The sequence below is a fragment of the Cebus imitator genome, unplaced genomic scaffold (genome assembly GCF_001604975.1).
Source record: "Cebus imitator isolate Cc_AM_T3 unplaced genomic scaffold, Cebus_imitator-1.0 Scaffold680, whole genome shotgun sequence".
In the NCBI taxonomy this organism is placed as follows: domain Eukaryota; kingdom Metazoa; phylum Chordata; class Mammalia; order Primates; family Cebidae; genus Cebus; species Cebus imitator.
In genome coordinates this window covers 348,794-360,433 of record NW_016107995.1, presented here as the reverse complement: position 1 = coordinate 360,433, position 11,640 = coordinate 348,794, and positions in this window count along the sequence as shown.

Here is an 11,640-nt window from a genome sequence, read left to right as displayed (position 1 = left end):
AGATAGGTAGATAAATAGATGATTGATAGGTAGATAAATAGATGATTGATAGGTAGGTAAATGATAGAGATATGGAGATATAGATAGAGATGCCCACACACATGTATAATTGTCCCTCCGTATCCACAGGGAGTTGGTTCCAGGAGCCCTGTGCATAGCAAAATCCACACATGCTCAAGTCCCTTATATGAATGATGTGGTATTTGCATATAACACACACAATCCTTTTGCAGACTTTAAATCATCTCTAGATTACTTATAACACCCAACACAATGCAAATGCTATGGAAATAGTTGTTATGCTGTATTGTTTGGGGAATAATGACAGGGAAAAAACAGTCTGCTTATGTTCAGTACAGATGCAACCATCCTTTTTTAAAAAAACATTTTCGATCCACAGTTAGTTGAATCCATGGGTGAGGAACCCATGAATATGGAGGGCTGTCTGTGTGTGTACACACACACACACACACACACACACACACAAATATAGATATATTTTTCCCTGAACTATTTGAGAGTAAATTGCAGACATCGTGTTCTTTCCCCTAAATATTTGTGGCATTCTCTCAAAATAGATATTCTCAACAAAAGTTGCACAATCATATAATACACTTAAGTATTATATGCATAGAGCATAGAGTTCACAGTCTCATTTCATGAATTATCACATTTTTTTTTTGAGAGGGAGTATCTCTCTGTCACCTAGGCTGGGGTGCAGTGGCACAATCTCGGCTTCCCAAGTAGCTGGGATCACAGGCATGCACCATCACGCTCACCTAATTTTTGTATTTTATTAGCGGCATGTTTCAGCATGTTGGCCAGGCTAGCCTTGAACTCCTGACTTCAAGTGATCCACCTGCCTTGGCCTCCCAAAGTGCTGGGATGACAGGCGTGAGCCACCGCACCCAGTCCCAGTATTTTCTTTTATAGCCATTTTTGCCCCACACGGGATCACACATTGTATTTTATCTCTGGGATGACACACTGTCTGCCTCTTTGGCCTCTTTTCCTCTAGAAGTGTCTCAGCCTCTCTTTGTCCTCCATCCCCGAGCGTGATGGCTGTGAGGAGCGCAGGGCAGGCACTTTGCAGGATGCCCTGGGCTTGGATGTAGGTGGTGCCTTCTGGGCAGGGACTCCCCAGGGGAGGGTGTATGCAGCAGGAAGCCACGGGTGTCCCCAGGCCTGGACACTAGTTAGGGTGGTGCCCCTGGCTCTTCCGTGGATTCCTAGTCCCTCTTTCTGATTAATTAGAACTTGAGAGACCATTGTTGAGACTCCCACGCCCCCTCAAACTGCCCCCAGCCGTTTCAGCAGCTGCAGAGCGCTCCTGCAGGAATCTTTGTTCACTCTGCGGGTAGCGAGGGTGTGACCCTAACTCCCTCATCCCCCCCATCTCGGTGAGTTAGCCTGCATCCTACTGTAAGGAGGAGCTTCCCCCGCACTGTGTAACTGTCCCCTTAGTTTTACATCAGCATGAGCTCGTGGGTTCTTTGTTTGTTTCTTTGAAACAGAGCTCCTCTCGTGCTGCCCAGGCTGGAGTGCAATGGCGTGATCTCAGCTCACTGCAACCTCCATCTCCCAAGTTCAAGAGATTCTCCTGTCTCAGCCTCCAGAGTAGGTAGTACAGGCACGCACCCCCACGTCCAGCTAATTTTGTATTTTTTTTTACTAGAGGTGGGGTTTCTCCATGTTGGTCAGGTGGGTCTCAAAATTCTCATCTCAGGTAATCTACTCGCCTTGGCCTCCCGAAGTGCTGGGATTACAGGCGTGAGCCACCGTGCCTGGTGCTCACAGGTTCCTAATGTAGTCTGTGAGCTGTAATCGGCTACCACTGTGTTTATTGTGATGCTCAACCTGGTGCACATTCAGCCACCAAAGGACTGTTTCCATCGAGGCCCCCTGGGTACCACCCCATAGAGCCACAGGTCCCAGAGCCTGCAGGTTGAGAGGCAGGCTGGCCAGCAGGTGTAGGAGTTTGGATAAAATTGCAAAACCCCACTGTCAGGCAGAGGCGCCTGGCTGTGCCTCCCTGGTGTGCCCTTCCTTTGCCCTGGAGGGCTGTTCCCCCAGCCTGGAGCTGCCAGGCTCCACTAGTTGTGGCGTTTCCCACCCTGTACCCTGCACATAGCTTCAAGGCTCCCCTAGGCCTGCTGGACAGCTCCTCGCTGCCCATCTCAGGACCCTCGGCCAGGACCCTCAGCCCTCCCACCCCACACTCTAACGGCCACCTCGGTGGTGGGTGGTGGGGGGCTCCTACCTGCCCTCGCCCACACTCCGGATGCTGCAAAAGGAAAGAAGTGTTTGGGAAAGCGTTTGGCAGCACATAACAAGAATCATAAAATTGTTTGTTCCATTTGACCTCATGGCGACATTTCTGGGAAATCATGCTAAAAGAAAATTCCCCAAATGGCCAAAAGCCTAGCATGGAGAGGCTTATTGCAGACTTATACAACTTACAAAGTAAATTACATGCCTGTCACGAGGGGAAGGGCTAGGGAATTGATGGTGCCAGATGGACTGAATGTTAGATGTCGTCTCATAGAAGTCCCACGATTATGAAGCAACAAGAAAAACGTTTGTGCTGTGTGGTTAAGCGGAAAACTGCGGAGCAGGAAACCCAGTGTCTGCCGTAAGTAGAGCTGTGGAAGATGAGGCAGATCGATTTTTTTCTCGGAGTGGCTGGTGTCAGGATTCTCCTGGGTAGGGAAGTGTCTTTCTTTGAGTCAGGGGTTCTTTGCACACCTGGTGTGGAGGCTCCTTGTCTAGCACAGTCCTGACTGCTGGTGAAAATCTGAAAATCACACAGATGAAGATGGTGTTCTCTGAGCTGGACCCATGCCCAGGGCTGCTGTGGGGAGCCCAGGAGGGGCTGCCTCCTCAGCCCTGAATCCGGCCCAGGGTGCCGGCTTCACGCTACATTTCCCCTGCAGGTCACAGGTAGGAGGAGGGCATGGTCTCCCCAGAGGGTCCCCGGGGGTCCCCACAGCAGCCACGGTCAGGGCATCCCCGTGTGGAGGTGGAGAAGGGCCATTTATGTTTTCCTTGCACAGTTCACCATGGGATGCCAGACTTTTGTGCCTGGAAGTAAATCACAACACCCTGTGTTTTAATCTTTACAGTATTACTAAGAATGTATCTGCACTCACTCTTCCTCATTTTCAGTTCTCGTCACACCTTTGTTGGGTTTGTACTGAAATGCACCTCCCAGGAAAGCTGCTGTTTTAGACATTTCACGTCGCTACCATCTGGGGACGCAGGGCATACACAGGCGTATTTAAAAGGCAAACCTATTTTTCTGATTATAAACATACAGATTTCTCACAACTGGATGGACAGAGCTGAGGTAGGAACTGGTTCCGCCAAAAATATTCAAAAGTCGTGGGAGGGGCCTGCACGTGTGCATGCACCACGGTGTGGTGAAGGATGCAGCTGTTTGCGTGCGGTGGCTCACTCCAGGATTCCCAGCATTTAGAAGGATGAAGCAGGAGGATTTTGCTTGAGCCCAAGAGTCCGACAGGAGCAACATAGGGAGACCCCCATCTCTTCAAAAGCTTTTAAAAACAATTAGCCAGGTGTGGTGGTGGGTGTCTACAGCCCCAGCTACTTGGGAGGCCGAGGCAGGAAGAAGGTTTGAACCTGAGACTTTGAGGCTGCAGTGAGCTGTGAACATACCACTGCACTACAGCCTGGCCGGGCAACAGAGTAAGATCCTGTCTCAGAAAAAAAAAAGATATGGCTGAGTTCAAAAGGAAGAAAAGGCAGAAACCGAGTGGCCTGAAACCCGAAGCAGGCTGGCAGGCATGTGGGCTTGGCCCAAAGAGCAGAGCTCTGGCTCTGGCCCGTTTCTGGGACAGGATGCCTCAGGCTGCTTCTGCCTCTGAAAGGAAAACAAGTCTCCCATGAATGGGAAATACAAAGTCTCCCACACCCTTCAGTGAGTCTGAGCTTCTTCCACTCATGTGCCTTGGGAACCTCAAGTAGAAAACGTATCCTAAAAGCCGGCCTCAGCCTGGGCCACTCTGGGGCTTCCAGCAGCAACAAACCGCCCGGCTCTCCAGGGGCACTTCCCAGGCCAGGGGCCAGGGGACGGGCAGGGTTCCCACGGAGGGAGCTTTGACAGAAGACGTGCATCCATAAACAGAAGCCAGGAAGGTGCTGCAGACGTTTTTAAAAGCGTACAACGACGAGGAAGCAAATGAAAACGTGGAACGTTCCAACGCGTGCAGCCGCCAGCCTGCGAGGCGCGGGTTCACATGAACGCTCACAAACCTGTTCTTACCGCATCCTCTTCTCCTCCTTAAAAATGATAGCATAATATTTTCCCAGAGCTGTGTCATTTTTTAGATTATTTTTCTTTAGCAGAAAAAAGTCAATACTGCTTTTCAGAAAGATGAAAAATTGAAAAACAACAAGGGTGGGTGCTGGGGTCAGGCTGAGCCGAGGAGCGGGCAGAGTCAGAACACCCTGGCATCTCACCCAGTGGGCTCTGCTGCTCATGGGTTTTGCAGCAGTGCGGTCAGAGAAACCTTCTGGCCCTTAGCTTTTCATCCTGAGAAATGGGACAGACCGAGGCCACAGCCCCTTGGGAATGGCCAGAAGGCCCCAGGAAGGCCCCGGTCATCACTCTCATCTTACTAATCAGCTGCTGCTCGCCTGTGTCTCCTGAGTGACCCAAACCCAAACTGCTGTTCTCGGCATCTAATGGGATTTGAACTCGGCCAGAACACCTGCTCAGGTCCGCGCCAGACGCTGCAGCCTGCGAGGATGGGGACACAGTTCCTCTGCTCCTGGGGGACACTCAACTTGTGTGTTGTGACCAGAGCATGGCCCTGGCTTTGCTGCAGGGACGAGGGGCCAAGGAGGGAGGGCTCGATGGGACTGCTGGGGCTCTGGGCCAGGAGCAGCAGCCCGGGGGTGTTATCTGAGCCAGCAGAGAGCAGGTCAGCCACGGATCGAATGCACCCAGTCTCTCTCCAAAGGCAGTGCCCCGAAATGACTGCATGCATGCAGGGCCGGGCCGCAGCCCTCGCCAGGAGGGAGGGTGTGCTGCCTCCGTGAAAGGCGAAGCTGCCTGAGCTTCAGGGACACACAGCTCAGGGCGCACTGCGGTTGTGGACAGTGTCCAGGGCCTCCCAGGCACAGACTGATGGGCCACCCCAGTGCTGGGCACCCTGCAGGGGAGGGCTGGGGCCAGGCAGAACAGCGCCCAGGGTTTGAAGAGCTTTCCTGATCTTATTCATTCAGACAGGGCTCCCCTGGCTGGCCACATTCCCCTATTTGGTGAGAAGACACCCCTGAAGAGAAGCAGCCTGCAGAGATGGCACAGCAGTGTGGCCATTGCCATCAAAGCACCCCAAATATCTCTGGAGCAGGCTTCCTGCCCTGGCTGTGGACTCAGGGACCTTCCACCAGTCACCCCAGAATGGCTCCTGTGCACCCCGCAGCGTGCGCTCGCAAGAATTGCCCTGGGCAGCTCACAGCAGAAAGGCCTCCCGCCTTCCCGGAGCGGGGTCAGTCAAGTCCGTCCAGTCCCCCTTTCCCTCGTGCGGCTTCGTTTCCGGGAGATGAGCCCCTGCCAGCCTTGACCTCTGACCGCCTCGGGGACGGGGAGCCAGACCTGACGCTTGCAAGAGAAAGTGATTGCAAAGATGTTTTTCAGCCCAAACGTGATCGCTTGTGACTTCTGTCATCTGATCTCAGAGGCGCACACACAGCACAGCCCTGGGGTTCACTTGGCCTCTGGAGGGAGATGCTGATGAAGGGCTGTGTCCGCCGGTTAGGGCCAGTCACCCTCAGGGTCCCCGCTGTGGGCCCATCTGCTCATATCCCACCCGTGTATTCAAACCCAGGCCACCCAACGCTCCCGCTATCCCCTCAATAAACAAGGCGGGCGTTGAGGGGTCAAGAAGGGGCAAGGAGACTGGTCCCCCTGCCTTGTTCAGCCCCTGCCAGGAGGGGTGGGGCTGACAGTGTCACAGCCAGGCCCTGACCATGGGAACCAGCCCTGGCTGCTCCTCACATGTCGTTTCTCACCACCGATCACCCTCGTCCACATCAGTGAAGCTTTGGCCGAGCGGCCGTGTATGCCAGGGATGCGCTGGTGCCCTCACCGGGTGGGGTCCAGGGGCCGCTGCTTTCATCTGGGCATGTCCCAGCCGCACAGGAATCCGGTACCCAGGGCTGCGCAGGTGGCACAGATAAGTGAGATCTGACTCTGCTGCCTCGGGGGCCTGCTGGGAGAACTTGACTCTGAGCTGGGCCTGCAGTGACGGGGAGGGCTTAATGAGGCTAATTAGCATCACTCCCTGGTACAGAGTATCTTTTTTTGGTGACAGCTTTATTGAGACGTAATTCACACACCACACAATTCATCCACTTAAAGTGCACAATTCAGTGGCATTAACATATTCATAGTATTGTACAATGCCACTGCAATCAGCTTCGAACATTTTTATTCTCTCCCAGAAGAAACCCCAGACCCTTCAGCTATGACCCTCCAGCCTCCCATTGCTCCCCGACCCCAACCCAGACAACGACTAATTTACTTGCTGCCCCACTGGATTCTCCTGTTGGGACTTTTCAGTGCAAATGCAGCCACACCCTCGTACTCTCCGTGGTTCTTTGCATCTGGCTTCTTTCTTAGCGTCAGGTGTTCAAGGCTCACGCCCGCTGCAGTGCGAATCAGTGCCTCGTTCTTTTCTACGTGGCTGAATGATATTCCCAAGTATGTGGACCATATATTATTTATTCATTCATAAGTAGATGGATGCTGTGTTTCACCTTTTGGCTACATGCCGTGAATAACGCTGTTCTGCACACTCTCGCATAGATTTTTGTGTGGGCATGTGTTCTCACTTCTCTTGGGCGTATACCGAGGAGTGGGGTTTCTGGAGCGTGTGGTGCTGTGTGCTTACCCTTCAGAAGACCCGTCCGACTGCTGCAAAGTGGCTGCAGTGTTTCACAGTCTTCCGGCAGCCGCAAGGGTCCTGCTTTCTCCACGTCCCCCTTTGGTTCCAGGAGCTCTCGTGCCTGTGAAGTGGCATCTCGTGGTGGTTTTGATGTTTGGATCCTGATGGCGGATGACCTCCAGTGTTTTTCCCTGGGCTTGTTGGCCATCTGCAGATCTTCTGCCCTGGAGATGGCAGGAGCGTCGTGCGTTCCACAAAGCACGCATGTGCTTCCTGTGTGGTGCCCACCGAGCCATTTATTTCTTTCTCCTGGGAATTGTGTCTTCCTCCCCTTCCCTCCACCCCATCCCGAATATTTGGGGCCAATGGGTTCCCCTTCTTCTACTTCACCCCCTCCACAGCTGCGGTGATTGGTCCAGGGGTGGTTGTCTAGAAGGCTGGCCAGACGTGAGCCTGGGAGCTGGGAGGAGAGAAGCGGCTGCCAGGGTGGCAGGGACATGGGGGACCTGAGCCAGGAGAGACATGAGGAGAGCAGAGCTCCAGCCCACGGCTGATCCTGAATCTCCGGGGCACCAGGAGGGGCCCACAGTGCCACAGGCTTGCACGCCATCCCTGGGGTTTCCAGTAAACCCCTTCTTCTGCTTGTGTAAGTTTGGCTGAGTTTTCCACCCACCTACCCATAGTACCAAAAAGTCCACGTGACTCAGACCCTTGCCACTTCCTCTCAGAAGCAGGCCGGTGGGATCACACTTGCAGATGAGCCCACGGGGAGGGAGGAATTGGGGGCCCAAGGCCATGCCTGTTTACAATTTGTGCCTCACACTTTACACCCTTACCTGCTGCCGGCCACTCAGAAGGAGCATAAACAGCCCCAGGCCTCAATTCTCCTACGGCAGAGTCGGGGGCTCAGACAGGCCTGACAGAGGCTTGTCCCACGGATCCACATGTGGCAGCCACCTCCATGCCGGACAGACACCTCAGCAGAGGATTTTTGATTTTGCAGAGGACAGGCATGCTGTAAGCACACATGTTGCTTCCCACAGGCCATTGAGCAATTCTCACTGGGGAAAATGAAATGTAACCCAGCAGCAGAGCAGAGGGAAGAGCGAGGGTCTCTGCCACTGAGTACTGAGCACTCTAAGTACACTGCGGATGGGGAGACCATTCACCAGGGAGAAACAGGGCATCCGTGCAGCCAGGCTGCCCAGGAGGCTCAGGGTGCCTGCTACCTCAGGTAGCATGGGCTGCCACAAGCTCTTCGGAGCAGGCCCTGCTTTGGTGAACAGACACGCGACCTCACGGAGTCCTGGGAATGCAGCAGAGAGCCCCTCACACGTGGTATTATTTTATATGACTTTAATAAGGATCAAAATATGCCATGGAATTTAGGGGTTTGGCAGGGGTTTAAAGTTGGTTTTTAAGTACTTGTGGCTTGGCAAATCCATCGTGCGCTTTGAGAAGTTCTCTTCTAACCCGTGCCATGCTCTGAGGAGGAGGAATGGCACAGATGCTGCCCAGCGGTTTTCACCAGTCCCACTAACATTTCAGTCTTTGCGAACTAAGGAGAGCGGTGGGTTTGAGTCCCCCTGCTTGGCACCGGAACATGCACTTGACAACGCTAAGGAGGGCCCAGAGAGTTTTGGGCAAGTGTGTCTCATGGTTTGGTGCCAGGACCGGAACTGTGGTCTGCGTGTGTGTGGGTGGCCATGGTCGTGGTGATGGTGGTGTGTGAGGCCGGGGCAGTGAGAGATGTGGCTGGGAAAAGGTGGCCGCGTGAGGTGTAGAGACGAGCCCTGATTCCTGTCCATCCTCCCTGGCCCCGTCCTGCCCTGATTCACGTGGCCCTGGGCTATGGGGGCAGCTCCTGAGTTCTCATTTATTGTACCTGGCCCTGTCCTGCCCCAGCTCACATGGCCCTGGGCTCGGGGACAGGTCCGGATTCCTGGTCATTGGGTTCCTCTGTGCCCCAGCTCACCTGGTCCTGGGCTGTGGGGGCAGGCCCTGAGTTCTCGCCCATCTTCCTTGGCCCCCGCTCATGTGGTCTTCTCTGGGCTAAGCTCTGAGTGTTTGCAAGTGTGTATGCTGGCCACACTCCATCATGGGTAGCGAAGACCCGGCCACAGTGCCCAGGGACCCCGCCGGAGCCACAGGGCAGGGAGAGAGACGGGTAGACACAGTTCTGCAAGCCCCGCCCCAGCACGGACTTTGAGCCCGGGTGAGGCTCCGGCCCCACTGGCCAGTCCGGAAGTCCAGAATGCTGCTTCTCGGGGAGTGCTGAGTCCTACCCTTGCTGCTTTGCTGTGGTCCTGACCTCTCCACAGAGACAGTTTGTAATCCACTCATTTAAAAAAATAACCAAACACCTTTTTGCATTGAGATAATTGTAGATTCACATGCAGTTGCAGAAACGTTACAGAGTGATCAGGGTGCCTCCACCATTTCCCCCAGAGGTACCGGCTTAGGGAACCGTGGGACAAAGCCGCAGCCTCCAGCTCGACCTCAGTGCCGTTCACACCCCATGCTCAGATGTCGCCACTGTCACGCACTCGCCTGTGTGAGGGTTGGTTCTGGGTCCCTTTGCGCAGCCACCGCCACAGTGAAGGCACAGAACCATCCATCCAGGATCCCTCACCTGGTGGCCGCTAATCTCTCCACCTCCATCATGTTGTCCTTCCGAGACTGCTCTCCACGACATAACCCTTCAGATGACCTTCTTCACTTGGCATAACTCCCTGGAGGTCATCGAGTTTTTGTGTCCACAGTTTGTTCCCTGTCATGAGTAGTGTTCACGGGTAAAGGCATTCCGCAGTTTAATCGTTTTCCTGTTGAAGGAAATTCGTGTTGTTTCCAGTTTTTGACTCCTATGAAAGAAGACGACAGAAACATTCACGTATGGGCTTCTGTGTGACTGCAGGTCTCCAGGTCTCTGGGATAACTGCCTAGGACGAGAGTCGCTGGCTGAGTCACACAGGAAGGGCACGTTCCGTTCGGGAAGAAGCCGCCATGCTCTTCGGGCACAGCCCCGCTGCCCTGCCCCCGCAGCAGTGCAGGACAGCCCTGCATCTCTGCGTCCTCAAGGCGTTTCGTGTAAACCATTTTTCTTGTTTTGGCCATTCCGATAGGCGTGCAGTAAACAATCTTCTTTTGTGTAGAGATGGGAAAATAGTGTCCCTGGAAGTGGTCCAGATATGCTCGGAGGACCTCCCTGGCTGGAGGCATCTTGCAGGGGCACATGTGGCACGCAGGATGCCGCCCACTCCCCGCTCCGCCTCCCCAGGGACTGCTCAGTGCCTGCCTTGCTCATAGTCTGTCTTGCGTTCACTGGTGTCTGGCCTGGAAGCATGTCTTGCAATTTAGGAGCTCCTGACCGCCCAGCTTGCATGCACACCCCGCCTTCTCTAACACCGTTTGCCTGGAATTCCTCCCCAGACCTCACTGGCTGCTCTGCTTGGCCCCAGGTCTCCAGGACCACGGCCCAGCCTGAGGGAGGCCTTTTCTGTCCATTCCAACAGACCCAGGCCCCAACTGTCCTTCACTGCAGAGCGGCTGCTGATTTCCTCCTTGCTGCTTGTAATCAAAGGTCTTGTATTGGTGGCTTGTTCTCTGACTTTCCCAGCAGAGTGAATTCCTTGAGGAAAGAGATGCTCCCAGCCCCCAGCACAAGCATGCCATGTGAAACGGGATCCATAAATATTGGGAAGAATCTGGATCAATGAATGCATACATTGTGTAAGTCCTTGGATTTTCTTCACGTAGAGCAGCGGCCTCCAACCTTCCTGGCACCAGGGCCTGGTCTCGTGGAAGATCACTTTCCATGTACTCACATTGAGGGAATGGTTTCAGGCTGATTCAGGTGCATTGCATTTATTGTGCATTTTATTTCCATTACGATGACACTGTAGTATATAATGAAATAATTATACAGCTCATCATCCACTGTAGAATCAGTGGAAGCCCTGAGCTTATTTTCCTGCAACTAGACGGTCCCATCAGGGGGTGATGGGAGTCAGCGCAGATCATCAGGCATTAGATTCTCATCAGGAGCTCACAACCTAGATCCCTGGCATGCGCGGTTCACAGCAGGGCTTGCACTCCGGTGAGAATCGGATGCTGCTACTGACATGGCAGGAGGCGGAGCTCCGGTGGTGACGTGCGGCAGGGAGCGGCCGTAAATCAGATGAAGCTCCCCTCCCTCACCCACCACTCACCGTCTGCTGTGTGGCCCGGTTCCTGAAAGGCCAGACTGGTACCAGTCCCCGGCCCAGGGGTCGGGGACCCCCAATTTAAAGTACCAGTGTTGACTTCACCAAGACAGCAAAGTGTGTGGCCACAGTAGCTGATGTGTTTTCAGGGGCATTTGTCCCTGAAATTTTAAGACATGTGACCTGGTATGGATGCTGCATCCCAGAGGCTGGTAACTGCTTTGGTCTTGGGACCTCATTAGGTTAAAAACTACCAAGGACCCCAAAGAGCTTTAGTTCCCATGGGTCATATCTAGCCATGTTTATCATATAAAAAATTAAGGCTAACCATTAAGGCTAACCTGGGAGATGGCTTTTGACCAGGCTGAGGTCCAAGGCCATAGGGCGTTGTCCTTGGACCCACACCTGGGCTAACCTGGGGATGGGTGCTGTCCCTGGTCCAGGTCTGCCCCTTCTCCTAATGCCTCAGGGTCCAGAGGGCCCACGCCCCTTCCTCTTGGAGGCCGCTTTTCTCCTTCTCAGTGCTG